The following is a 26,305-nucleotide window of genomic DNA, read 5'->3' on the forward strand; positions in this document are numbered from 1 at the left end:
TGATGAGTTTATTTACAACCACTGGGTCGAAGCCAAGGCTGGTGATGATTTATTTCCCCGAGGGTATCACCAACATAATAGTAAGTAGTTCAGTGTTGATTTTAGTTATTATTGAAATGTCATAATTATAAATTAACCGTTAACAAAATTTTAATTTTTGGAATACTAAGGCTTTTCTATCTCAGGAATAGATTACCTTAGCTGTATTTAGCAAAACTTTTGGTCCTCAATGGTCTTCAACTTCGTACTTTATTTGGCCTTTTCACATTTTTTTATTCGAGCGTCACTGATGAGTCTTTTGTAGACGAAACGCGCGTCTGGCGTATATATAAAATTTGAATCCTGGTATCTATGATGAGTTTATTTACCGATGTTTAAACCTTGAAAATCCTTTCGAAGTAGACAAGTCAAGATAGAATACTTTAATGTACTGGTCTTGTACAGAAGCTCAATTTTCCAGTGCATTGTAATCATGACGTAAAATAAAATATTCCCTTTTTTTTTATTACAATTTTCTTTGGACTCGTTTTTTTCTCCGTTTGCTTGAAAGTTTGCACTGAATTGAAACTTAAATTTAGACTTAATAAGATAAAATACATTTTTTATCAAACAGGAAAATTGAGAGATATCATGTATTTTTGCAAGTTGTGCGCCCCAGTGAAAACAGCAGAAAGAAAGTAGAAACTATTAGATTTTACTTCATGGTTTTATCACTTTTTATGCTTCGTGTAAGGATGCACTATGTTTCTTTTATAAATCACAATTCCCTCGGAGGAGAGGGGAGGGAGCTACTACAATACTTAATTGATATGTGGTGCCGCTGGGGTTCTGTTACCCCAACCTTTTCATATTATTTTGATTTTAAAAATGTATACCTTTTCATATATTGGGATGGTAAAAATGTTCCCGTTTAATAGTCTGTAATGTAAGAGTAGAATACCAAAGTGCCAAAAGAAGAAAATTTGGTTGATAAAAGCATACAATTCAACATTTTTGATGGACAGCAGATTATTATATATAAAAAAGGGATGTGAATTGATTATTGCGAATGAGACACCTCTTCACAAAAGACAAAATGACACAAACAATAACGATAACAGGTCACCGTAAGGCCTTCAACAATGACTCAATAATAAATATCTATTTATAAATTATATAAACTAAAATATAACCAAACGCTCTAGAAACTGGTATCATTGACGACAAGTGTAAAGTATTATTTCCAGAGTTAGGTGACGTATTTATATAATAACGATAGTCTGGCAATAGAAAACCTTTCTAGCGATCTTTTGATACACAATTTGTACATATATAATCTGTTCGATAGTTTTATGCAGTCGAAATATTTTTCCTCGAACATATATTCTTATAGAGTTTCATGCATTCTTGTCTAAAAGTTCTATCCAACAGACAGAACACAATAGGATTGATAGCATTGTTGATAAAATATCCTCGCACTAAAATGAATGATACTGGTCGAATATGGGTATGGTATACCTGTCGATGAAGCATTCTGACCATCAACGTAAAAACATACAATAAATTTCCAATGTAGGAAACAGCGGTAGCTATCATGAGACTGATGGTAAGTCGAATTGCATTTCCAAGATTGTGTGATGAACGAGATTGTTTTTTCTTTGCTTTTTTACAGATTTCAATTTGCATGTTATTTATTTTCACATCGGCATTTTGAATAGTTGAGATTACATGTACCTGGGTGGTTTCTGATCTCATATCCGAAGTTGAATTCACAGACGGAACACTTTTCTTTCCTAGTGATTTCCTCCATTCTTTTCTGATAAAGATTTCACGCAGTATTCGTCCATATGATACGACGCTCAATACAATACACACTAAACCTATAATCGCCAATATACTGTAGTAAACTCCTGCAGTTTGCATCTTTCGATATTCTGATGAAAAACTGCAATCCTTGCCGATTAAACCAAATATGTTTGTTTCTTTGTCGTTTCTACCGTAGAATATAGCTGTTGGAATGGACAATACCACGGAAAACCCTACCAGAACAGCAGATACGACATTTTGTCTTTCAAGGCTTGCAAATAGCTTCGGCAAGTTTTTGGCAAATAGTTTATACCTTTCAATAGCAATTATAGTCAATAAACTAGCGGAGGCTCCTGTAACAACGTGGTTGAGAAATTTAAAGAATTTGCAAGCACCATCAGATGACCAGGTGTAGTTGAATCGCAAGTCAAAAATCTCAAAAGGCATACAAAACAAACATGCTGTAAGATCAGTAATGGCAAGCCATATTATAAAAACTCGAACCGAATATTTCGCCATGACCGGCGATTTCATATACACTAAGATCGTGTGGATATTTCCAATCGTTCCCACGACTGACAAAACCACGAGGTATATTGTTGCTGGGATGGCTTCGTCCAGAAATCTTTGGTAGTCTATCTCGCTCAAACTTGTATTTGTTCCATTCGTTAAATTGGAATCCATCCTGAAAAAGAAAAATGAATTTGTTTTCCAAATATTTCATCGTTTTAATTTGTGCCATCATAAATGAATAAATGCATTTTCATGCACGAAGTAGAAATGATTTTATCAAACTTCTGAGTTACGAACAAAACAACAGAATAAACATGAAGTATCAATTGAAAATCACTTTCTAACTGGTTTCTAACACTATGTCCCACTGTTGTCATTTTGTTAAGGAAGACTGATTGGTATAAGTTCTACGTGTTTCCGAATCCTTGTGTTTCTATTGTATAAATGTAATTAATGCATTTGAAAAAAAAACAACAACAATGTTTAAACTTATCTTGTGTAACATCTTTATGTTACGACGGAGTTTTGATTGTTAACTCACCTTCGAACACACGTGATAAGATTTCTTAGTTTCTATGGAAACATTCACTAAATTAGTTTGATGGTAAATGATAGACAAAACTTCCTTCTGTATTTTAAAATCAAAAAGTAAAAGTGCGGCCGTTGTACTATTTCTAGTAAAAATATAAATGTTTCAAACATAGGTTATTGAATAATCTATCGTATGAAATAATGTTTGTTTAGTGCAGTAAATCATACATATTATACAACTTTTTATAGACATAGTTGTGTTATGATTGCCAACAAGACAACTGTCCACAGAAATTGAAATGAAGCAATTAAAAGTAATAGATCGGCCTTCAACTATAAGATAAACCGGTACCGTAGAGTTGGTCATAATATGTCCCGATATGCAAAGTAAAGAATAATTCAACAAGAAAACTTTGTCATAATAGTACATGTCTTTTGATGTGTTAACTGTGTTGCTTAGTTGATGTTTAAAAAAAACTGACATTCACTAAATCCAATTGCCGAGGAAATTATTCGTTTATTCAAAGTAACATAAACAACATATTTACCGAAACATTTTATTAATTTTTATATATAATTTATGACATTAAATTACTTGAAACAAATGTTCAGTTTGTCATCCAAGTATATGTAAAAAGTGAATAAACAAAAATACCTAGCTCCAAGGAAAATTCAAAGCTCAAAGTTCTCTATGCAATGGCAAATCTACAAGCTCAATCACATCTAACGCATTGAAAATAGCTGCAATATTCCTCACTTCGTACAAATATTTCTTAAATTAAATGTAGAAAAAAGAGGCTTAAACAGGTTTTATAGCTAGCTAAACTTGCATTTACCGTTCCGGAGCACATGAGATCAACCCCAGTTTGTGGTTGTGTTTGGATTGCTAAGTGGTTAGTTTTCTATGTTGTGTCTTGTGTACGTTTATTTGTCAGTTTGTCTTTCTCCTTATTAGCCGATCAGTTTATATTCGATCTGTAAGTTTTGCTGTCCCTCTGATATCTTTCGTCTCTCTGTTTTTGACAATTGCATAAAATTCCACTCACGTTTAGTGCGATTACTTTCATTTTCAGTCAGTGTCATGTGATGCTTTATTCTGAAACCAACTTCTTCCTGTTCTCATAAAAAAAAAATCTAAAAAAATACCAAATTTATTTTATCGTTTTTTGATACATTTCGATTGTTTATCTTATAAAATGTAGTAAAACGAATTCGTATATAGCTTTGAAAAACATACCTGAACAGTCCTTTCAAAAACTTCTGTGTCTTTGTGTATAAATAAATAAATTTAATGTATAATTGATATATGTTTTTAATTTTCTACAAGCCCTTCAGATGGTTTATCCGATGAAAAATTCACAGTTTTCAAACCATGGTAATTGTTAGTTTTTCTTGGAAAGCTATTTAAGGATAAAAACAAATTTCCGGAAGATTCTCCTAGTACAATCAAGGCTGGATAAAAGACATATTGTGTATTTAAATATACACGGAAGTTGTCATACTATATTCGTGGTATGATCAATATTTGGTACAGTTTCTGGAAGCTGATTTTACTCTACATAGGTCCAAAACTTTTAGGTATATTTGGTCCTCAATGCTCAAATATCAGCTGCTTTGCATGTAAGACTATGGAGCAGTCAATTACAAGACTGCAACCTATAAAATAGGCATATTTTTAGTTTCATTGCGAATAATTATATACTATATGCATGTGCTCCTTTTTCTGTTTTCACCTTAACCAGTTAAATGATCGGAGTTGATTCACAAGTAGCATTTTAATTAGTAAGATTCTAGTTGTTTTATCTGATGCACTTGAATTTTCAAATAAAAGCATATCGTTATTATTTTATAATCACAAATAATAATTGTTCTAATCGAGGACACGATATTATAACTTTCAATAAAACTCCCTCGGTTTATCATTGTTTCCTTGATTTTGATTTCCGTCAGATAAATACTGTACTGTGACACCCTTCAATCTGCTTATGTTGTTTGAATCAACACTTTATACACTGTACATTTTTGTTAATATATTGATGTTAAATTATCAAGAATTGTCTAAACATACTGCTGAAATGTACCCAAAGGAACATGCTTTAAACAAATAATATATAAACATTAATAACTGTCCTTTCCGAGATTTAGATATTTTAGTTTTACACTGGGAAATTATACACTAAAATTTACGACAATAGGGACGATTTTTTGTTCCCTATTGTCAATTTTCCTTTTTAAGATGTTGATGTCCTTTGTCATTTTTAGCCATGGCGTTTTTCATTTTTAGCCATAGCGTTGTCAGTTTGTTTTAGATTGATGAATTTGACTATTCCTTTGGTATCTTTCGTCCCTCTTTTGTCACGTTCTTATGGTGGTTTTACATCACAACTCGTTCGCTATGCCGTATGTCAAGTTGTGACGTTTTGGATTTGAATGAAAGTATTCTAAATCTTGCTGGTAAATCATTAAGTCAGGTATTTGTTACCACACATTACTTGAAATCTGTAATAAATTCTTCCATAGATATAACGATTTGGTTTTGAAGTTTTGTTGTACCTTTAGAAGACTTATATCAAACGGGATAGCCATGGCTATTAATAGAACATAGGGAGTAAAATGTAGGTTTTGGCATATAACTCTGAAACCAAAGCATTTAGAGCAAATCTGAAATGGAGTAATATCGTTTATGAAGTCAAGATCTATCTGCCCTGAAATGTTCAGATGAATCGGATAACTGGTTGATGGGTTGTTGCCCCTGAATTGGTAATTTTAAGGAAATTTTGCCGTTTTTTGGTTATTATCTTGAATATTACATATACATGTATAGAGATAGTCTGTGAGCAGCAATAATGTTCAGCAAAGTAAGATCTACAAATAAGTCAACATAACCAAAATGGTCAGTTGACCCCTTAAGGAGTTATTACCCTTTATAGTCAATTTTACCATTTTTTCGTAAATTTTTGTAATTTTTTACACAAATCTTCTGCTCTGAAACAACCGGGCCAAATTTAACCAAACTTAGCCACAATCATCATTGGGGTATCTACTTTAAAAAATGTGACGCTGACCCGGCCAGCCAACCAAGATGGCCGTCATTGTGAAAAATAAAACATAGATTTAGGCTTATAACTCTAAAACCAAAGCATTTAGAACAAATCTGACATGGTAAAATTGTTTATTAAGTCAAGATATATCTGCCCTGAAATGAATAGGACAACAGTTGTTGGATTGCCGCCCCTGAATTTTGCAATTTTAAGGAGAAATCTTTCCGTTTTCTGTTATTATCTTGAATATAATTATATCTAGAGATAAACTTAAAACAGCAATTATGTTCAGCAAAGTAAGATTTACCAATAAGTCAACATGAGCAAAAGGGTCAATTGACCCCTTAATGAGTTATTGTCCTTTATATTCAATTTTAGCAATTTTAATAAATTTTGTAAATTTTGGTAAATTTTTACAAAATGTTTTTCAAACTACTGGGCAAAGTGTATTATAGATAGATATATTGTTAACAGCAATAGTGTTCAGTAAATTAATATCTTCAAAAACATCACCATCACCAAAACACAAGTTTGTCATGAACCCATCTGTGTCCTTTCATTAATATGCAAATAGACCAAGGTGAGCGACATAAGCTCCTTAGAGCCTCTAGTTTGGAAAATGATATTTATCGTGCCTGGAAATTGACAAACTTATCGATCCTACTAGAAGGTCACCAATTCAAGACTGAAATTATATCTTAATTTTGCATATTGTTTTGTTGCTTTTAATATTTGTTTTGATTTCAGCAAGTTAAAATCAAACTAAATAATATTGTTACATATATTTGCACATTCATAGGGTTATGGTCCCTAAGGTTTAGGAATCAGGGGCTCAAAGGGACCCAAAACAAGCATTTATGTAGTGTCAGTACAAAAAGTTGTGTATAAGTATTTCAATTGTTCTGAAATTGTACCACAATGTTTAGTACCATACGTAGAAGGTTGGGATATATTTTGTGGGTTATGGGGCAAACAGTTTATGAATAAAGGATTGAAAAGGGGCCAAAAACAAGCATTTTTGTAGTTTTACGACTGTTCAAATTTTAATAATTGAAGTTATCTTTTTTTGTCCAGAGATAGTTTTTGAATCACCTAAAACCAATGCTTTATGAAATCTTCTTTGAAAATTGGAGTTATCTTTCTTTGTCCAGAAAAGTAGTTGAATCAACTTAAATCAATGATATATACAACATACAATGCAATATTCACTTTACTACCAACTGATAAATTAAAGCAGTCTTTACCATTCAGTGATTACAAGCAATTTGATTACCATTCTAGGGTTATGCTCCTTTACAAATGAAAAAAATCAGATTTTTTTAGTTTCTGTTCTCTTAATTTAAGTTTGTCTTAACTAAATTTAATGAAGTGTGTATATAATGCTTATAACCTCTGAACTTATTTTAAGTTCAATTTTTGGCTCTTCAATCTGTCGATACCTGTATCTTGGCATTGTACATTTATGACGTCTTCACACTAAATCTACTCGGTGTTTTGATGGGTAATATTTGATAATTAATTCTTAGCTTTTTATGTTTTTGGTTGCTATTGGTTTTGAACTAGCTGTTAGTAAATTGAAAACTGTCAGATCTAAACTTAATGTAATTTTGTAGTTTGGATGTAGAAGTACCCGTCAACATCTACTCGTGTTTTTGATAGATGTTGTAGTGTTGTTGTATTGTTACAACGCTGTCCTAGGTTAAAGGAGGTTCGAGCTAGTTTTGCTCCGCCACATTCTGTATGTTCCTGTCCAAAATCAAACATTTGTGTTTCGTTAATTATTTTGTACATAAGTTAGGCCGTTTGTTTTCTGATGAGTTCAGCCTTTTACAGCTTATTTTTACAGTTTGTTCTTCAGTTGTTCTGTGACACGAATCCTATGTTAGGAGAGAGTTTGTGCCTTTAAACTAAGTTTTCTCCGCCACATTCTGTATTTGCCTGTTCACGGCCTGAAACTTGTAATTCAATGGCTGTCGTGTGTTGCTGTGTCTCAGATTTGTGTTTCGTTTATTATTTTGTACATTAGTTAGGCTATTTTGTACATTAGTTAGGCTATTAGGCTATTTTGTACATTAGTTAGGCTATTTTGTACATTAGTTAGGCCGTTTGTTTTCCTGTTTGTACTGTTTTATATTTGTCATTTTGGTGCCTTTCATTACTGCCAGTGTTGAATGGGCTGTGCTTTAGTTGTTTATTTCTGTGTCATTTGACTCTTGTGGTAGTTGTTTCATTGGCAATCATACCACATCTTCTTTTTTTATAATGACTATATGTCCATGGCAAAAAAAACCCAAAAAAAACGAAAAACAACCAAAAAAAAATAAAATAAAAAAATAAATAGTGTTTATTTGAGTTCAGACCAGTAGAAGTTTTTTTATTGTTCGAATCAAATGACAATAATTTATTCTGATTATTGAGAAACTTTTGGGTGTTCTGTTTCCTTTTAATCACGCCTCCTTAAGATAGATTATAACTGAACAAGAACAAAGTAGTGCGACATGCAATATAATGTAAACAGTTCAAAATCTGATGCTTGTGAATTGTTTTTTTTTATGTCCAGTAACAAATATTACATGCATATACAAAAGATTTACCGTAAATTTGATAACAATACTTAACCGACACGCTCAGCGCAGAGAATAACATGTGCTATTTTACAACGTAACATTTACATTCCGTGTAATTAAATTTGTTGCCTAGATTAAGGAATAAAAAGAAGAAATGAAATGAGGATATTAAAAAGTAGCCTTCAAAATTTTAAAACAAATTTACCATTTTTGTGCTACCACATTACTTTAATTCAATTTTCGACATTGGGCCTGGCGGGATCAAACTTTTCACTTTGAAATCACTTAAATACTTAAAATGATAGACTATTTGTTTTAGTAAGCTTACGTGTTTTGTCATTTATAAAGTTCAATATTGAGTTTATTCAAACAAAATACTTTTTCAAATATTTGTCCTGTTTGAACAGATCGACAAATTTTACTTTATTTCATATAGACTATTTTAACCTATGTATACAAAGACAAAATATTATCTGACAGTTAAGCACTTCAGGTATATGTATATATAAACAACACGTTTTTCACATTAAGACTATTTTTTATTAATACATTCCGGTATGACAACATTCCAGACCGGATACATTCCTTTCAATAATTGAAAAATATTTATTTTAAAGCGTTGGCAGTTTGTTTTAGACAGATATGTATAAACATGCCTTTGGCATTCTTCGTCCCTCTTTTAAAGGTTTTAACAAGTAAAAAAGTACATTTAGTAGTATATTTGAAATGGAGCTATCTGTAAAAAGAAATACTAGACTTATGCCCTGTTCTTCATCTGCTTGACTCAGATACCCATGTATTACAGGAGATGGAACCAGGCTGGAAATAAGGGGTACAAGATTCAAGCTTGCAAATTCTTTCCAAACTAACAGACAAGTTTACGTTTTAAATAAATCTAGGTATACAAATGTACAACGTATTGAATACACGACTGTCGAAGGAGGTGGGAGGCTACGTAGGTTTTACATTATTAGGTTATCTCTATTAGATTTTCCAAAATGAGTCAAATATAGTACCAAAAAACAATAATTTCTATATTTTCTTAGGATGTACTGTTATAGTTTGGGGAATGGCTGAGCGCACTCTTAAACAAGCTTCACCCAGCCCGAATCCTTATGCCTGTCCAAACTCAGCATGTTGTTACTCAGTTTTTTCGGTGGTTGCTGTCAGCGTAACTTGTTTTTTATTTGATCTTTTAAGCAAAATTCCAGTTGTTGATTTTCTGTTTCTATCTTTTTATTTGTTATAAAGAACTCAATACTGAACTAAATTCTGTTGCTAGATTTAAGTAAAGAAGGTGTTATTAACTTTTTAAAAATCATGCCGTAAATAAGGTAATTGTTTCCCCTCTTGCACTGATAGTATTATTTTCCGAGTATATACATAATACATGTATATACATTGTTCGTTCTTTTATCAGATATTCAAAATCCAAAATTGCACTGTTAATAGAATACAACAAAACAATCGGGTTTTATTGAGTTCCACATATTTCCGTCATAAAGATTTTAATCGAAATTCCTCGGTATTGCATCATCTATTTTGATGTTATATTTCCCCTGCAAACAACGTTTTAGGCATAATCAGTATAATGTCAAAGAATATCTTGAAACAAGTCACAGTCTTCAAGACAAACCTATCCAATTTGGCGGGAAAAAGTCTTTCATATCATCACTAAAATCTGATCTAAGCGAGCTGTTTTGTCTCGCTACATCTTTAAAATACACTGTATTTCCATTATTCAACCAGGCTGCCCACCACCCGAAAGAACCAACAGTTATTATAGTATGATTACATTTGGATAACGCACACATGTCTACATTTCTTGAATTTGCTTCCACGTGTATAACGTCACTTCCGTTGATATTTTCTGCTCGCCATTTTACAGCATCTTTTGAATGTCCGGTGAATACCAGAAATAAACAGTTTTAAATTTTGTTCGGTAATATTTCAGTGCCTTTTCCATATATTCTTTATTTACAGTTTGATATCCATATTTTATATTATAATCTTTTAAGTAATCTCCCCGTCGTAGATGTATTCCTATAGTTTGTAAATTTTCGGAAATACCTTTTAGTTTAATATAAGAACTAGTATACTTATTTATTATATACTGTGCTTGAGTTTGTACTTCCTTTGTAAAACCAAACTGTTTTCTAATTGCAGATTCGAATTTTTCAAAGTATTTCCACGATTGTAAATACGACCTATGTTGAGAATTTCTCCTTCTATTAAAACTAATTGTTTCTATATCGTACGCACATGGTCTTTTTTCGCCAACTACTTGAACATTGACACCACAAACTGATGACGTATTGTTCAATTTGAGCACGTCTAAGTTTGGGAATACCGTGTTGATGTGGTCCTTCTTTTCGAGAACTAAAATCATTTTCTTATTTTTAGCGATTCCATAAAGTGAAGCATACATGAACATGAGATTTCCTAGTCCTCCTCTGAAATACGGACACAAGTAGGTAGGCGGGTCAAAAAATAGGACGATCATTGATTGATTGATGACAAAAACGCTTACCACAGTCATACAAAAAACACAGACAGATATTACCGAATAAACTGCTGAAAAATATAAAAATAAATATAAACTAAATTCATGACATTTTAACATTTAGTAGTTGCAAAAGAAAATTACTATTCTTATTTCTAGTACGAGATTTTCTCGCGGCATTGAAGACCCATTGGTGGCCTTCGGCTGGTATCTACTCTATGGTCGGGTTGTTGTCTCTTTGACACATTCCCCATTTCCATTCTCAATTTTAGATATGTATTTTTGGTTATGACCGCACATTCTTTATCGGCGGAGGTCTCAACAATTATGTTCGGGTACAGCCGTGTGTCTGGAAATTATGTATTATGGAATTTAGCAAGTTTTGAAGAACAAGGACATTACTTTTTTCATATTCAATTTACGGTGTTCTCTTAGTTATAGTGTGTTCGTTTTATAGAGGAGGAACAAAAACCGGATTTGTTGAGCTTTTTGAATACATGCATGTACAAATTGTTGACTTTAATCATTTCTTCCAATAATGTGAATCTAGGACCCCCCCCCCCCTGGTCAAATTAAACAAAATGACTTATGTTTTGTCCAATAAATAGAAAATATATTCGTGTAAATAACAGACATGGGGTAATCGTAATCAGTAATCGTAATCAGCTGTAATCGATTACATTTTGCAGTGTAATCCTATGTAATCAGTAATCATGCAATTTCTGATTACATGTAATCGTGATGTAATCGATTACATAGCAAAAAACAGGTGTAATCATGATTACTTTTAGATTACTTTAAGATTACATTCATATGATTACTTGCTGATTACAAATCTTGTATATATATGAAAATAAATTTTGATAGACAAGATGAAAATAAGAAAATGTAAAGCTTGAATGAAAAATCATGAAACTAGTAATCACAATGATGGGACCTTGTTTAATGTGATCATCTATTTAACAAATTTGTATAACCAATTAAGTGTTTTATTTTGTTTTAACAGTTTACAAAAAGAAATTTACTGTCCAATATTTCTTTGTGAAATTGAGCTCTTAAAAGATACAAGAATATGCCTTGAAAGCATTTGTTTCTAGATTGAAAACTTCTGATATTAACTCCAATTTCATATTAGATTACCCAATATTTTTACATAAATACATTGAAATTTAAATGCAGAAAACATTTAGTTCCTATTTGACTTTGATGGTCGGCATAAATATATAAGCCCACTTAATTCAAAATGGAAGTTAAAACCAGGTTTCATTTATTGACAAAATTGAATGAATTTTATTTTCCATAAATTCGTGTATAATATGTGCTTTCTTATTTTTATTCTTTATTAACTTTATTAGCCTTAAGGCTCACCAGTATAAACAAGTACATTTTGTACATGTACAGTGTATACATATGGCATAAATATTGCAAACAATATGCATAGAAAACAATAGGTGACGTCAGAAGTTTCATCAATACAATAAACTGTTGCTTAATATAAAGAGAAATGTATAATCTTTCCTAAGTTACAAAACTGTTTTGTGTTTTCACCTGACAATAATTCTATTAATTTCAATTAGATCAAGTATTAAAAAATTTCAAACAAATAATGACAATCAACCACTTTTAACTTTATTTATATCGTTATTAAGACAATAAAATTTTAATACCCAAGCCCACCCATTGTTTGTTTAAAAAAATGGAAGTAGTGATTAACACCTGTAAAAATATTAATGGATGTGTCAATTATGTCCCAACAGACAATAAAACTATACTTAATTAATTTTTCCAGTTATTTTGTTAATTAGGCAGTTGGTTACAATTTGTAGTTAAAAATAAAGTTACATCTTTTACATAGAGAAAGGACACTTGTCTATAGTTATTTTATCAAATTACACATGTTACACTGTAACTGTAACTGTCTTGTCTATAAATTCTTTTAAAAGATGAATAAATTAAGGCTTTTAAAAAAAATCACCAAAATAAGCGGATAAAAAGTTATAAAAAAACTTTGATATAGCAATATACAATGTAATCATAAGTAATCTAAAGTAATCATGATTACAATAAAGAAAAGTAATCTAATGTAATCGATTACATATGAAATAGGGTGTAATTGTAATGTAATCGATTACATTTTATTAGCAAAGTAATTGTAATTTAATCGATTACATTTCAAAGTAATCGACCCCATCCCTGGTAAATAAAGCATTTATTTTACCTTGTTATGTTTGGCATCTGAAGTAACGATATCCATCATTTAGTGTGAGCTAGTTATGGCACCGTTACCATGGAAACAGAAAAAAGGTCAAAAAAGTAAAAATGCTCCAAAGTTAATGAAACTTCACACACATGTTGACTGGCATATGCAGACATTATATTTGACTTTGGAATTTCCAAAATGACCGCCGTTACCATCGAAACGCAAAAATGTCAAAAATTTCAAAAGGCTCAAAATTGAAAGAAACTTTACAAAAATGATAATTTGCATGTGTAGATGCGCTCTTTGACTTTATATTTGCCTTAACGGCTGTCGTTCCCCCTTGCAATAGGGGTAGGGTGCCATCCGTTATTGCTAGCAATGACAAATCTAGTTTTTATTGTTTCTTAAATTTTATGTGAGAAAAAGACTGTAATTATATTTCATAACTTTTTAAAAAACGTCATTGATTGGCAAATACAGTGAAACCAACATGAAGGTTTCGTTGTTTTAATATTATAACGCGTGCAACATGTTGAGCAGGATCTGCAAAACCCTCACAGGGCACTCGGTTTGTAATGTTTCGTGTTGCTTAGTTGATAGTGTTTATGTACTGTATTTTTTCAGTTGTTTGCATTTTTGCTCTCTGTCGGTTTTTGCTATTAATATGTCTATCCTCGACTTATTAGTTTAATTCTCGCTTTCGTATCTTCTTCCTCGTTTTTTAATCATACACACCTCTTCGAGAACAACATTGCTTTTGTGTACGCATGACAATCTGAAAGAAATATAATATTTACAAGATTATCACATTCTAATAACTTTAATTTTGTAATTTGTTGAAACTGAATATATTATACTGAAATATGTGTCAACTTTTAAGGAAAGATATTATTCTCCCGATTGAATTGACGGAAGTCTACCGATAAAATGAAATGTTGTCTCAAAAGAAGAGATGGAACAATTAACAACCAATTTTTTTTTGCAGACCCAAAATCTTGGCTTGTTATATGCTATTTCAAGAATATCTAAAGGAGAAAGTGAAAAATAAACAGTCATGGACAACTAGGAATACTAGTGGCATTGGCGGATCCAGAGGGTCCGGGGGTTGAAACCCCCCTTTTTTTGGCCGATCAATGTATTTGAATGGGGACATACAGTTGGACTTTTTAAAATGGCTGGGTCCGTCCCTGAGTTGTGGAAGAATTTGTTAAAAGCTGTAAATTTTGATAGCTGATATTGTTTACATGCAATTGACAATACTTGATATCGTACAAACATGTAATAATATATAATAATAAATCTATTAACTTGATTTTTTTCATCAATTCAGTGCCTTTCGATTTCAAAAAGATTAAAACCTTGGTTTTTATAAAGTATATATGCCCTTTTCTGCGGCTGCAAAATACGTGCTAAAAGATTTTTGGACTGCCTATTAGAAAGGGAATGACAATTTGCCTCGCAATAGGCCAAAAACGGACCAGTCAAACAGTTGTTTACAAGGGTTCCTAACGTGCAGTGAGCGGTGTACTTTCTTTTCATGATTCATTCTAGGCCTTGAAGTCATAAAACTTTCGAGTCAGTTTTTTTGTACTCATACACCAAAATCAATCGTATTTCATGTTTCGAGCATGATTTTTTGTGCTCCGAGCACAGAGCAAAGTTTTATGACGTCAATCTAAGATATAGCTTCCATACTCTAACCCGACGTGGCTGCGTATTATACATCCCGCATATCCAAAAAAATGCAACCCCTCCTTTTTTTTTTGGGGGGGGGGGGTTTACTGACTGTCGGATGAAGATGAAATTGACCATTTTCTATTCAGTAGTCATCCTTAAAGAGGATCGGTGGTAGGGGTGAAGTTTTTAAACAAATTGGAGTACTATATGATAATTGATATTAGAGAAAAAGATATCCTGCACATACAAAATCAAAACTTCTTAAATGATTGATAAAACAACTTATGTCTTAATTAATTGTGTAAAAATGAATACTCTTTTCTTTTTTTTAAGATTGAAGGACAATGTAACAGCTCGAGTCGTCTTGTAAATATATAAAATCAAAAGGAAAACAGATAAATGTACTAAATACTCCACTATATTTTTTATCAGAATTCATATACAATATCAATCATTATATTTATCTTATACTAAAGCTAAATTAACCTGTTGTAGAAAAGTAGTTCCAAGATCTAGTTCACTACGACTAAGGAAATATTTGGTCCATATTTATCACTCGTGACCGGAAGTCATTACAAGACTAATTGTCACTACCGACTACGCTATCTACTATATTAATATAACCTGACCTTATCATAAACCTACTACGTGTCTATTTATAATTCCAACTTATTTGCTCCATACGGTATCAGTAATTCACACCAGTCAAGTGACGATCATCACATGATAATAAATTTAAAATATTTTCAGTTTGGAAGAGCAGGGAAAGAGGGGTTCGGGATAAGAATTTTTGTTCCCCTTTCTTTTGGCAAATATATTTTGGTTATTAAAAAAACATAAAAAATAAAAGACTACACATATCAAAAAAGGAATCTCATTGGCATTTGTAATCAATCGTCTTATATATATCAAAATCTGTAAGACTTTTTTTATATGTTACTTTCGAATTCCGGCTCCCTTCCACTAACACATTTCAGTCCACATACGAGTTCAATGTATTCGGGGCTCAATTTAAATAAGATTGTGAAATAGCACGCTTCTCACCCTTTTTATTAGGTACCATAGTTCTATACTAAATAGGCAGTTGCTATTTGTCCGGCCAATACAATGCGCATGTCACTATAATATTTGTGGGTGTGTGTAATCAGGGGCGGAGCCAGGATTTTGCAAAGGGGGGGGGCAAAGTTTTTTTAAATTCGCCGAGCGGAACGACGCGAAAAAGTTTTGGGACCTTTTTTTGGCTAAAATAAGTGTAAAATGCACTTTTTAAACGGTTCGTGACGTGGGGCATGTATATTTTATAGTAGCTGTTAAGTGTAAGGGTTGGACATTTTTTATGTTGTATTCTCCCCATAAAATGTCTACCATAAAACGATAGTATGGGTCAAAAGCCATGAACTGAAATATTTGATGTGGGACTTTTCAGTAAAAAATAGACATGAAAAATTCTCGCTTGTTGTATATTAAGTTAGTATAAACTCACAGATTTCTTGTTGTAAACAAGATACACGCCAAGCTATTCGATGAATTTTACAATACGAGCGACACGAGTAAAAAAAGACAAACAAGCAATTTTTATACAAATGTTTGGTTGACATGTTTTACCCAACAAAATTGAAAATTAACCAAATATGAATGAGTCTGAAATGACAACGAATTTATGAATGACGGTCGACAAATGGAGACATAAAGGCCACACCCAGCAGGTAGGTTGCAGTCTGATCTTGATAAAGTATTCAATATATCAGTTCATGCAAACCCCCGTCCCCAAAACAATACGCCCGTTTTTTATTCATTATGTTCATTTAATGCTATATTATTCTGTTGGAAATTTTGGTTTCTATTAGCCAAAAGTGGACAACATTATTGTTTTCAATCCAAATACGGCCAGAATGTTTATTTAAGGCAAAAAGTAGAGTAAGATTTGTTCTCTCAAATATCTCAGACTGCTTCCTCAAACAAATGGTTCGTACCTTGCACTTTAAATCTATCCAGAGCTTATACTGATGTTATTTTAAGATAGGCGCGGGCGTTTGGGTTTAAACATTATTCCGTAGGTAAATAATATTAATGCGGAACTTTTTTCATAAGAGTATAATAGAGTATAACTTTCTGTTAGGTTGAATTGTGAAATAGAAGTCAATACGTTCTTGCTCACTTCTTTGTCGCTTTGAAGGTGTCATGATTTTTCATGCTCAGAATTGCAAATGTGTTCCTGTAATTTGAATTTCAAAATGACTGAGTGACGTTTTTTCGACGAACTGGTCAACTCAACCATACGAATCACTCTACTGTGATGCGACTGTCATATAAGTGAGAGGTTTAGCTCTATAAAACCAGGTTCAATACATCATTTTCTACATTTGAAAATGCTTGTACCAAGTCAGGAATATGACAGTTGTTGTCCATTCGTTTGATGTGTTTTATCATTTGAATTTGCCATTTGATTAGGGACTTTCCGTTTTTTATTTTCCTCGGAGTTCAGTATTTTGTAATTTTACTTTTGACATAATCAGTAAATACTGGCGAAAAAAATCTTTATATGTAAAGAATTGTCTCATAAAAATTAAATACACGGGAAATGGCAAAGTTCATGAAGTCTAGTCTTATTAATCGAAAATGATGTATGTCATTTTTTATACATGCGAGTTCAATGTATTCAGGGTTCCGGTTCATTATGTTTGTTGAATATCACGCTTCTCTCCCTTTTCACAAGGGAACAAGGTCATTAGTTGTAAAAGCAGAGACCAGATTTATAATGTCTATTGTTGAAAGCCTAATGTTGACTATTATTATATATAGAATTGACTAATTCTTTGGGATAACTATTGCTTTGTTTCATTCCCATGTGTATTAAGGGAGAGGGGGAATAAAAATAAAATCTGAGTAGGAAGTCTAAACTTATAAACATTATTTCCTATTAGAAATTTTAATTGATTATTTAACTATTTATAAGGGAGCTACCATTTGATTTTTATGGGGGGGGGCTAGGATGAAAAATTTTGTCCTGCATTTTTTTTTAGCTGTAGTCTCTGTCCTGCCTTTTTATTTTTCACTCTGTTCAGTCCTGCCTTTTTTTTTTGCAAGTGTCTCATCCTGCCTTTTTTTTTTACTCAAAACTCCTGTCCTGCCTATTTTTTTCAAATTTCATCCTAGCCCCCCCCCCCCCCCCCCCCCCCCCCTATAAATCAAATGGTAGCTCCCTAAGTACAAGACAATAAAATATAAATATGAAAATGTAAAACATGATAATAAGTCACAGTCGTATGAAGTAAAAAAGACAACAAAATGTACTATTAGAGTTAAAACAGATGTTACAAATGATGATTTTTTTAGGGTGATTAACCATTTGATCTGATCATGCGAAAATTCAAATGTTTTGGTTTGAAAAAAAAAAAAAACACAAAAAAGTTATAATTAAAAGTTGGTTTACAACATTTGTTATAACTACAGTAGTACATATGATGAAGCTTTGTTAATCTTGAAGTACCCTATTTACATGCTCATAAAATAGGATGGAAGATTTCACATAAGCTGGAAATTCCCTCCAAGATTTTTTTTTTTTTTCAATTCCTGTTTTTAATTTCCGTCAAAATCAATTCGATTTTTTCTTTTCTACGATAAATATGATGAAAAATATATAAAACATAGTGATATAAAGTTAACAGTTTATTGGTCTTTATTGGGTTCACACAATTAGCTGTGATGGATAATTTACACAACCAAATAAAGAACGGGGATATAGGGATAGGGGGTTACCCCCTCCCATTTTGTTTTGTTATCACCAGACGTAAAATTGTGCGCTTTGTAGGCATTAGAAACTTAATAAGAAGACTTCTTCGGACATCCCTTTTGGCAGAACAAAACACACTTACCACACACTAAAATATCATCTTTAAAAGAAGATGTGGTATGAGTGCCAATCAGACAAATTTCAATCCAAGTCACATTTGTGAAAGAAAAACCATTATAGGTCAACATGTAATCTTCAACACGGAGCCTTGGAACAACAAGCTTTATTATTTATGGAATATCTTAACCATGTATAACGTAAAGGCATTTTGCAGACAGAGGGCGTGGCGGTGAAAAGTTTCTATTGGAAGTGTCCACTGTCACATAATTATACATTCATGAATTAACAAATCAGTATACTAAAAGTTATAACTAATTTTTATCTTTCCGATAAAAAGTTAATCCTTTTTTGTTCCAAGAGTAAATAAACACAAAGGTTAACCTATATCAAGTCTAACACCCGTACCGAACTTTAAAAACGTTCTATTGTTAGAGTTCTTACTGGAAAAAACACTTAACTATAATTTAAAAAATGCTTTCATTTATTTTCATGATCATTTTGTGAATTATTTATATACATCGACATAAACTGGTTTTACTTTTTGGTATAACTTGAACTTTATCCATTACAAATGAGGGGGGAGGGGTCCATTTTTCGGACAATAATTCAAAAACGCTTTTAGCAGTTATCAAGAAATTTTGGTGACACATTTTTATATGTTGTAATAAACTCCCCTTTGAAATAATGGTGTTACGGAACTTTATTCGTTAACAAATCGTCGAAAACTGTTCATTCTTCAAACGTGAACGGTTATAAAAATTTTTACGTTCTAAAACAAACTTAGTTTAACTTGAAATTGTATAATTCTTCATGTTAGGTGTCAGTGGGTACCTCTGTGTGCATGCGTGTTTCTTTTTTAGTGGGATGAGGTTAGGGGCTATTTGAGCAGAGCGCACAGTATTTCTAGTTGATTGTATAAATTCACTTAAAGCATAAAGACGAGAGACGCTCGTATCATGCGCTCATGGCATAGCTCTTTATTTATCTTGACGCAAACGCCTTAGGTTGCGCCCCTTAGTGAAACATCATAGTCGTTTTCCCAAAATATTGATGTCGGTTAAATTTTGAAAAACCCCGAAAAAAGTATAAAATTAATAAAAAAAATACTTACAAGTCGAATGTTAAAATCACTAGATTGAAAAAATAAATAAATACACAAAGCGTACTGTCTCACTTGGAACGAACACTTATAAAAGTGTGCACTTGATTTTTTCGATTTCAACTTATGACTTCCGGTATAACCTTCCTGTAACTAATTTAATGTTAGTACAAACATTACAACTATATAAGTGTTGAGTAATTTTGAAACTATTTTACATCCACAAAAATAAGCATTTAACTATTTACAATACATTACATTAAATAATTATGAGCGGGTTTTTTACTATTTTATTGGTTAAAAAACCTTGTTATTGATAAGATTGGTCTGAGATTATGAATGCAACATGTGTTATCGACAAGAAAATCGTCATTGTTTTGCGACAGTATTTATTTAAATTGTAAAGGTTTTTTTCTACATCAAAACTGTTACCGTTTTATATTCTTCAGTATCAATAAAACGCATCTTATCGCTTAAATCCAATTAGATTTTCTGATAAAAATCATATGCAAGTTTGATTTTTGTCGTATGCCGTTAATGACATTTATATTTATTTTAAATATTCAATAAATGCCACGAAGATCGTCTATACATAAAATGACTTTATGTAGATGTATATGTCTGGTTTCAGTAAATAAACGCTAATATGTATATCATTTTACCCGATACTGAACGAATATAAATAATAATAAAATCAACAAATATAAAAAAATTTGTAATGATATTTACGATTTACAGATTCAATAATAATAATAAAAAATAAATAAATAAAAAAAAAAAAACCATTTATATAGAATTTTAAAATCTGCTCACCTTTAAATTAGATTAACGTCCGTTTATGGGCACGCCTTTTCATCTTTGTACTTGTGTTTGCCAAACATTGCCTGATAAAGCAAAACAGATAAAAGGTTAATTATTATCAGTTAATATAAACGTGTGAGACATTTATGAGAGGTTTATCAAGTCAAAGATTTAATATATTTAACGTCCGATAGAAAAGTAAAAAATTGAAATTGATCGATAATATTAAGAACACATTTTTGTCGCTATATTTGAAAAAACAAACTTTATTTTGGGCGATTTAGACGTATTGTTCTTTTTCTTGTCCATAACGGATGACTAAAAAGGAGGAGGCCCTTTAAGACCCCCCTTTTCATCCAAAACATATAGCATGTAAACAATTTGTTTAAATGTACACCTTTAGCTATTTATTGGAAAGAAGACTACTTATGTTACATACAGGGTTTCCCCTGGGTCAATCATTTTTTTCGCCATCTCTTTCGCCAAAACAATATTACATAACAATGTTACTTACATATAAATTGGCCTTTTTGACCTAACACTGCACATGCATGAGATCAGGTACTAACATCATTAATTCATGATAAATTTCTGAAATCTTCACAATTATTGAATTTGTGTTAATTATTTGATGGTTTTCGTCTAAAATCGAATTGGCCACAATAGTGTTCAGTCTCAGTATTTCATGATGATACATGCCATAAATTTAGATTGAACACGATGCGAACACTTCCAATTCAGACAAAAAACATCTGAAAAGTCACGTTCTCCATTGACCTGTATCTGTCTACTTGTTTATTTTTGTGTTAGGTGACTGTCTTCTTTAAGAATACTGTCCTACTCTCAACCGAACCAACATCTCGCTAAGTTTGCCTAGTATAGAGACATGTGATCAATACTGGACTTCTCCCATACGACGGTTGAGTCCATGTGTATGACCAAGTTTGTTTGAGGGGCGTGCGTATGGCTGTTCGTGATGTAGAGAAACGTTTTTAAAAATGCATTTACGTCCCGGTTAAAGAGTATGTTGAATTAACGGAATAACTGCCCGCTTTCTTTGTGTAAAACAAATCACTCGTGACACTTTTTTTTAGGGAAGGGATGTATTCTTTTTTTTATTTGTCAAATGGACGTCTTTATTTCCAACATAACTCCCCGGTTGAACCATTTTATAGGCTCTACCGATCGATCTGTAGCTACCTTAATTGTTTTGTTTTTTTTATTGAATACGATCGACATACTTGCCACTGGAACTTAACAAAATAACAAATAAAAAGAAAAGGGAAATTATTGTTTGCAAGAGATGTTCACCTACATTTTGTTCTAATAGTAATAGAATTTACACAATAAACCAATACAAATTTTTACATTTTCAACAATTGATAAAACCAACGGCCAATTTTATAACAAACTAATTTACGAACTCAAACAAATATAACAGATATCAACCAACGACTACTAAAGAACTACATGCTCCAGACTTGGGACAGGCATATACAGAATGTTCCTGCTAAACATCAACCAACGACAACTAAAGAACTACATGCTCCAGACTTGGGACAGGCATATACAGAATGTGCCTGCTAAACATGTTTGAAGACGCCAAACCTTATCCTGGGAGAGTGGTGTACAACATATTAGAAGAAACTATAAAAATCAGTTGTATACATGTTTGTTCACAAGAAAGACATATTACCCTACATGAAACAATTATTCCGACTCAAAGTCGTGCATTCTTTCAATTTTCTCCTAAATGCCGCTTACTAATCGAAAAAGCAGCTACTAGTACTAGTATAACCAATTTAAAGACTTTTGATATTTTAATAAAGTTGTATGAAATTATCGCTTCTTTTTTTGCCCTGATTAATTCTCGGTTATCTGTATTGGCTCTTGACTTTTATCAGGATCGGGGTCAAACAGTTTACCTAGAACCTATAAGACCTTGATAAAAAATATTATATAAATACCATACTAATATCATTACAAGCAGTCCCTGCTAGGTATTAGCCTTCGGTCAAAATCAACCTTCGAGCCTTATGATAAGAAAATTGTCATGTAATACATTGTTTTTGAAACTATTCGTTTATTCTATACAAAAATAAAAACAGAATAGCCTTAAGTTTACATTTGCAGTTTGTTTGTTCTTATTCCACAATGTTATGTATTCGTTTTTGCTTGAAATAAATGAACATTGAAAAACTACTTTTACTGTTTATAGAGTACGCAATCGACAATCCTCGGGTGACTCCGCATACAGAATACACTCTCGATGAGGTACGGAATCGGCCGAGTTGTGATGAATGTGGAGTACGGAGATGTCCACAGAAACAGTCTTTTCAGCAGATGGAGAACCAAGTTAAAAAAAAGTCTCAATTCATTAAAATAATGAATAATTTCGTGGAGTGGTCTATATTCAATAGTCTAAATTAAAATAAAACTAAAATTAAGTACAAGACGTTTGATAAAAAGAAAATTCTTGGACAAAAACTTAATTACTGGTTAAGGGGATATAATAACAATATGATACTATTAATCTTTCTGAAAGGCATTTTAAACTTGGCAGATATTTTATAAAAGACGGTTTATGACAAAAGTGGTGATGTCTTAGCATTACAATGTAACTGCAAACGGTTATAAATCGAATTAAGTGTAAAGGTAGTTCGGATGCTTTCGCCATCTTAGGCTGTAAAACAGGTCTTATATATTGACAAACAAACTTACAGATATATTTTCTTACCGTGTTTTCCTTATAAGAAAAATAGTTTTCACGCAAATAATTACACCTACAGCGTATCAACATGGTCACATATACATTCATGGAGTATTATATATTATATAATATGCGGCAATGTACATTTTATTTTTAATAACCACAGACGAATAAATCCATTGGGTTAACACCTCTATTTAAATACCTAAAATGCATATAATTATTCGCTATATTAAGTTTATTTTATAAACAAAACGATACTTATCGCGTTGGTGTTTAAATCACCGTACCGAACATATGTGTGTTAACATTTACATGTATTAATTCGATTTGAGTGTGCTTTCTATATATCTAAGGAATCAATGTTATTATTAATACTAGGCATCAAACATATGGATTCTACAAACATAAAAAAAAAAATATAAAAGGCGTCGCACTTTAATGGACACATTGGTCAAAGGTCAACTTGCTGGAGGTATAAAACTATTTGCAACTAAAACGTTTCGGTACATTTATATTTTTCCTTAACTAAAGTTTGCAAGTATAATAATGCAGTTTTCGTTAAAGCTAGGTCCACACTGCCGATCACATTAACTCGATCACTCTCGACCAAGACAAATTAAGCATTCGAGTAAGAATCGAGAAGCTAGCAAGTAGCAACTCGAGAAGAGATCGAGAATTTGTCGAGTAGCGGTCGAATTGATCGGGAAAGGATCGTGTAGAGATCGAGTTTAGTCGGAATACAAAAAGTTTACATATCAGTAATCGATTATTTCCAATCTAATTAAAAACCGATCTCTCATCGCTCCTGTTTCTGATATGTCGCGTGGGAGATCTAACGAAACCCGCTTTGAGGTCACATGTGAGTGACCTCGTAGGTGTGTCTTTTTCGACCAATGAAATTGAGTCTTCCACGATCTTGGAAGTTTAACGTAAGGCAAAGGGATGTAACTCATTTTATTTACGACGAAATCGTCAGTCAAAATAATTCATAAACTTTTTTAATTGGCTTATTAATAGGTCGTCAACTCATTTGCATATCTTTATAAATTCATAACTTTTAGTTCACTCACATGTGACCTCAAAGCCGGTTTCGATAGATCTCCCACGCGACATATTAGAAACAGGAGCGATGAGAGATCGGTTTTTAATTAGATTGGATTATTTCTATCTTTGCTATCATTCCCGATCAAAGCCAACCTGTTCGACATGTGTCCCAGATTAACTCAAATAATGCCCGATCGCTTTATGATCACAGCGACTTCTCTATTTTGTTCATCCCAGACCAACTCGACCAATACCCAATCTCTACGCTACCACATTCGACCACTCTTCTATCTCTACTCGGCCATACACCAGTATACATGACTGATACACGATTCTCTAAAATGCATGCAGCTTTGATAAACTCTCATAACTTTTCTTCTGCAAATATATTGCCACTATTTATTTTCACCTGTACACAAATATCTCCGTGTACAGTACGCGTCTGTACTTATGCATGCAGGTGTAACATTTTAAACGAGACCAAAGATATCAAAAGAATATTCAACCTCAGAGGTCGAAAACAAACCGACACAGCCATAGCGAAAAACGATAGCCGACGAGAAGACAAACAGCAGCCTATAGAAAAAAAATAATTTACGTCTCATTCTGTATTTTTATTTTGTAAAATTTACGTTTTCGGATATGATATTATATTGCTAAAGTGACATATAGGTCCAATGGGCAGGGTGTAAGTATCAAATTGCTATGTATATAATTGTATAAATGTATGTTGTGATACACATGTCACTATAATAAATAATTACTTACTTACTTACATATCACGTTATAAAAAGTCAAATTGAATACTCAAGAACAATAAAAGTGACGCCACCCAAATTCGCACTTGATCTGTGTTTTATGGTATTAAGCATTGTATACGTTTCATAAAATTTGGTTGAGGCAATATAAAATTAGAGAACGGAAACTAAATGTTGGGACGTACGTATACTATGTAAGTTCTCATGGACGGACAAAGGAACAACCGATGCCTCCTCCGATGCAGCTGGTTATATAAAAAGCAGACGTTTTTATGCTGAAATTGTACATTCCCGACTATCCCTACGACCCTTTTGACGATCAATTCGATCTGGTCTGGCCGGGATAAGGCTAAGATCGAGTATAGTTGATTTGGTCTAGCTAGTCGAGTAAAAATCGTGTAGAGGTCGTGAATTGGTCGGCATTATCGAAAACGTATTAAACTAGTGGTCGGGTTGGAGTCTTGATGGAGTCATCGAAGAGTCGTGAATGGTCGAGTCAAGTTCGTGTACAGTCGGATAGCGGTCGGGTAGAAGTCGGAAACAGGCGCGATCAAGAATTTGGTCTTGCTTCGTCGTGGAAATTAGCACAATCAGGATCATCGAATTGATCTGATCGGCAGTGTAAACCTAGCTTAAGGTAACACGATACCGTATGGCATATCTCCCGATTTCCAAACTTTTTGGCACACGTGTTCTTTGAATCGAGTTACATCGGAATATGTAATAAAAAATGGGGGTCTACATTTTTCTTATCTCTGTAATTTTCATAGGAAAACGTCAACTTTGGCGACAAATTTACGTAGGTATATAGGGGAAATGCCTATTTTTCAGCTTACTTTTTTAGATTTTTAAATGAATGGCTTTGTTCTTATATACAGAGAAAAACAAAAAAACTAACATAATATCGAGGATTGCATAATTATTACTGAATCCATACAAAAACTGATATGTCACCATCCTTATTTTGAGATAAATGGCTACAAAGTTGATCAATACGCCTAGATTTTGATCAAAAACGTCTGACGTTATTGTATACAGAATATAGCGTTATTCCTATTCGAACACAAAATATGTGTCGCGGGGTCTGAAAGGTGCTTATTTTATTTTCATTTCCCCTGCCGGGTTCCGTAATTTTCCTAATAATTAAGAATTGAATGCTTCTTTTTGTAACTTCACTGGGGTGTAAAAGCGTTGACCGAAGTACTTTTTGTATGAAGCAC

General features: G+C 32.4%; 1 pseudogene; it reads right to left on the minus strand.

The window, feature by feature from the left end:
* Window positions 1-8,954: 8,954 nt before the first annotated feature.
* Window positions 8,955-20,012, minus strand: LOC139498269 (galactoside 2-alpha-L-fucosyltransferase SEC1-like; annotated as a pseudogene).
* Window positions 20,013-26,305: the final 6,293 nt, after the last annotated feature.

Source organism: Mytilus edulis, chromosome 12 (genome assembly GCF_963676685.1).
Source record: "Mytilus edulis chromosome 12, xbMytEdul2.2, whole genome shotgun sequence".
NCBI lineage: Eukaryota > Metazoa > Mollusca > Bivalvia > Mytilida > Mytilidae > Mytilus > Mytilus edulis.